Source organism: Octopus bimaculoides, chromosome 3 (assembly GCF_001194135.2).
Source record: "Octopus bimaculoides isolate UCB-OBI-ISO-001 chromosome 3, ASM119413v2, whole genome shotgun sequence".
NCBI lineage: Eukaryota > Metazoa > Mollusca > Cephalopoda > Octopoda > Octopodidae > Octopus > Octopus bimaculoides.
In genome coordinates this window covers 37854729-37859481 of record NC_068983.1, presented here as the reverse complement: position 1 = coordinate 37859481, position 4753 = coordinate 37854729, and the positions used below count along the sequence as shown (strand labels likewise).

Sequence of the window (4753 nt, the reverse complement as noted above, 5' to 3'; positions counted from 1 at the left end):
GTACTTTTTCGTGAGCAACAAAAAAAGTACTCTACCTGGTAAGAGATAAATACTATTTAATAAATACAGTATATATCTTTATGAGCTTTTCATGTGCTGAGAACATCTCAGACTACATTTGTAACACGTCTGGAGACTGAGGATTGCGTGAAGGCACCAAGCGTGTGAAAAAAATGCTGTCTGATATGTTTTCATCACATAAAACTGTTAGTAGCTCATAAAAATATATACTATGTTTATTAAATGATACACACACACACACACACGCATTCATAAACACGCACACGCATATATACATATTCTCAGTTTCATACACATGAGATGCTATGATAGTGATTTACGCTTCGATAAAGGTACGTATATTCGACGTCACGTTAAACGAAGTCGTTCACCCAAACTATAGTATTGATTTAAATCCAAACACTAAGTCGGTGAAGGGAAACCAGCGGCGAAACCAGAGTTGTCAGACCCCGGGGCAAGACAAATATTTATGGGAGAGCGTGCTATTTTATAAAATTTTATCATGTTTTCTCCTTTAGAAAGCTTGCACCCCAAGAATTTTGTGCTCTGGGCAATTACCCCAGTGTTCCCACCCTCGCTTTACTGCCGCTTTTAGTCATGTGTCAGATTTACTCATCATCACACGCAAATATTGAATGAATGAAGTACCTGAATTTTCTACCTGACTTAATAGCAATCAACAGCACCGGGAAATAAGAAGTAGATGTAATCACCGTGTTTAATTAAGAACATGAAATAACTGATATAACTACGTTCATTCTTTGCTTAGCAAACAAGAAATAAAGTGAAATTAAAAAATGTTTTTTCTCCCGGGAATTGAAACTTGATCGCCGACACGGCTGGTTAAAAACCTCGGCTAGAGAAGCTGCGTTTAGCAAACTATCTGCTCTGTTAATTACTTTCGTGGCACCAAAATAAACAAGTTCTTCTCGTTTGTCTTTTCTGTAAACTACTCCACAGAGTACAAGAGAGCCTTTGGCGAGTCAGTTACGTGGTCATTCGTCTTACGAGAATAACAAACTAATCTCCCACAAAATCCCTCCCTACTGTCTGAAATACGGATAATGTAGTCTTGGGTACACTGTTTGAATAAAAGCTAGGATTCACACGGCTACTCGATCATTGCACGGTTCCGTTTGTCACAAATGTCCATCCACATAAATTGACATCATTTGTTTATAGTTTAGTAAACTGGAAGTGAGCACATGTAACCTTAAACGTGTATGTATGTGTAATAAATGAGCATACAACCAATGTTCGAGCGTACACATACATGTTTGGTGATACAAACGAAAAACGGAACTCAAAATATGAGTTTATACACGTTTTTTTAAAATTAATAATCGGTAGAAGTTACAGTGACTTAAAGGCCAAGAGTTTCGTGCGTTGGCACTTATCAGATACGCAAACACACACACACACACACACGTGTGCATGTATGTATGTATAATGAACGTGTCGAATACGCCCCCACCCCTCTTTTCGTTAGAGTTTCTTTTTTCTTTTTTTTTTTTACCCGGAATTCTGTTTTCAACGACGGAGAACCCGACTTTGCCAGGAAGACAGCATTTCAAAAATCACAATTCCCCTCCCACACCCGATACATATGTATGTGTGTGTGTGTCTGTCTGCTAAGTACTTACAGTATCTCCTTGTATAAATAACTGTTTACAATATGTATAGATTCTAATACACACACAAACCACACATATATATATTTGTGTGTGTATGTGTATAAATGTATGCGCGCATGCATATGCATTTTATTTATGCTTTTGTAAATAAAAATGTTTTATATGCTTAAACATCTACTTGTAGATGTGTGTGTGTGTGTGTGTGTGTGTGTGTGTGTGTATATATATATATATATATATATATATATATATATATATATATATATATATATATATATATATATATAGTGTACGTTTACGTTTGCCTGTAGTATGTGTACATCTATGTAACAAAACGTGCTTAAGAAATTTGTCCTACGATATGTCAGTGCCTTCATTTTGATGATAAGAAAAGACGACTAAGGAAGCAGATGAAAAAAAAAGGTCATTAGTACCGAGAAAAAAATAACAAGATCCAGCTTCTCACCATGCTTCACTTATTATCTGTCTTATCTCCTTAGCTCTTATAAAGCATATTTAAAGGAACATATCACCGCTACTATTCGGTCACACCAGTCAGTATTTCTTATAAACTAACCTATATGCACACATGTTGGTTGTAGTTTGTGCAATGCATGATTTGGCTTGGGACGATGAAAACAGTCAAGCTGATTGTAGTAGTTTAGTAGTTGTGGTAGAGATTTTCTTTACAGAAACAACAGCATGTATGTGTTTAGTAGGGGAACGGAAACGGGAAGTTGGGACGTTATGGATGATAATAATAACAATAATGATAATTTCTTTCATTTGCCACAGGGACAACAGATGAGAAGGACATTAAAAAGACAGTTTACAATTTGTGTGGGAGGTTTATATAAAAAGATGAGGGGAAGGCAGGGAGAAATGATTAGAAACAGTAATGATAATGGTAATGTTTTCTTTTATATTTGCAGAACGACTAATGATGATGGTGATGATTTCTCAACTAGGTATAAGGCTACAATTTAGTTGGGGGTGAGGGGCTATGAGCAGCTAAAACTAGTAGTAGCCACATACTTTATTCTATCAACTACGGAAAGATGAAATAATGTTTCAAATTTTTGCACAGGGCCAGCAATTCCAAGGGCGGGAGTAAGTCGATTCCATCGACCCCAGTGTTCCATCCTGAAAGGATGGAAGGCAAAGTCGACCTCGGCGGAATTTGAACTCAGAACGTAGACAGACGAAATGCTTATAAGCATTTTGTCCGGCGTGCTAACGATTCTACCAGCTCGCCTAATAATAACAACATCAACGATAATAACCGTTTCTAATATAGACAGAAGGCCTGAAGTTTTAGGGAGTAGGATTACAGTCAATACCTTCGACTCCGGTACTTAACCGGTCCTAGGATGAAAGACAAAGTTGACTTGGGAGGAATTTGAACTCAGAACTTTAAGAACTGGAACAAAATATTGAATAGTTTTTTTCTTTTACGCTCCAGCACAAGGCTAGAAATTAGGGTAAAAAGAAAATATCGACTGCAGGAGATCATGCTGGTTTCTATTTCATCGATCTCGGTAGGTTGAAAGGTAAAGTTGACCACTATCTACAACTTATAAGAGCGGGGTACAATTAATGATATCGATTCTAATTTAAGTTGGTACTTACTTTATCGACCCAACAAGGATGAAAGCCGAAGTCAACTTCGGCAGGAATTAAACTAATAAAATAAAAAGACGATAATAAGATAATTGTAATCTTTAAACGTAAATTATATTCAATTAATATCACTTACCGATTTTATTTATAAGAAAAGAAATTTGAGAGTTCATGCTTCTCTGAAGCAATGTTCTTCACGTAAGCCCCAAGGCTTCCGAAGTTATAAAAGAGAAAAAGAAATATTGCATTGAAGAAGTTCATACCTTTCCTTTACAAATATAGAGACACGACAGGCGAACGAATGAATATCTATTATTTGCTATAATTTGTGATTGATTTCAAAATAACGACCGAAGAGACAATACAATAAATGTACGAACGTAAAACGTAAAAGGTGAAACAAACAGTATTATAAAATATAAATATTACACTTACCTCTTTTTAAATAGTTTTATATATTTATAATTCCCAAAGCTGAGGAAACGGTATATTCCAGTATGACGTACATTAATTGTCATTAATGAATAGAAAATTCAGCAAAGAGTGTCTGTATTACGACAGTGTAGTATTTCTACTAAATTCTTCGTATTTTGTTGCATATTATCTCATCACACACACACTTTTTCGCACTCTCTCTCTCTCTCTCTCTTTTACTCATTTTCTTTCAACAAATATGATAGGAAGGACGATGATAGACAGAGCAGGGAAGGGGTATAGAAACAGAGGGGAGAAGCAGAGAAGCAACAAAGCGCGAATGAATGGAAGGACTACGAAAAAAAAAGTCAACTGACACAGATCAGAAGTAAAAGAGTTGATAAATGAAGAAGGGAATCCTATAAACAGGTGCCCTTCCTGATTTGTTAATACACAACTCTACGATAGTGACTGGACGGGATGACAGGGAAGAAGGGGGTTTAATTGAATTAGGGGTTCGCAACTCGAGGCTAGCCTAACATTTTACTGTGAATCTGTTACTTGTATGTGTAAACTCAGCAGGCCTTCTATATTGCATATGTTGTAATTGTAAATCAGTGAATAAGATAATTGGAGATAGTGGTAGTCGTCTTAGTGATAGTTGTAGTAGGAATATTGCAGTGGTGGTGGTGGTAATGGTGGCTGACAGTAGTGGTAGTAGTAGTAGTATAATAATGTTTCCTCCAAGACTAAATTTACTAAGTAAAGGGTGACAACTTTTGCTAAAGCATACACACACAAAAACACAACAGCATGCGGACGCGTGCGCGCGCACACACGCACTCTCTTTCTCTCTCTCTCTCTCTACTTTCCTACTGTCTCATCTACTTTCTTTCATTCTTCTCTCTGCCTCCCCCCTCTCCCCCTCTCTCTACTTTCCTACTGTCTCATCTACTTTCTCTCATTCTTCTCTCTATCTCCCCCTCTCTCTACTTTCCTACTGTCTCATCTACTTTCTCTCATTCTTCTCTCTATCTCCCCCTCTCTCTCCCCCTCCCCCCTCC

General features: G+C 36.9%; 1 protein-coding gene across 1 annotated transcript in view; it reads right to left on the bottom strand.

Moving 5' to 3' along the window:
• Positions 1–4502, bottom strand: part of LOC106875592 (ceramide glucosyltransferase 2) — a 315466-nt gene extending 310964 nt beyond the window's left edge. The window contains exon 1 of the mRNA XM_052966726.1: positions 3711–4502. The gene's annotated coding sequence lies outside the window, so the exon portion shown is untranslated. The remainder of the gene's footprint in view (positions 1–3710) is intronic.
• Between the last annotated feature and the right edge of the window lie 251 nt (positions 4503–4753).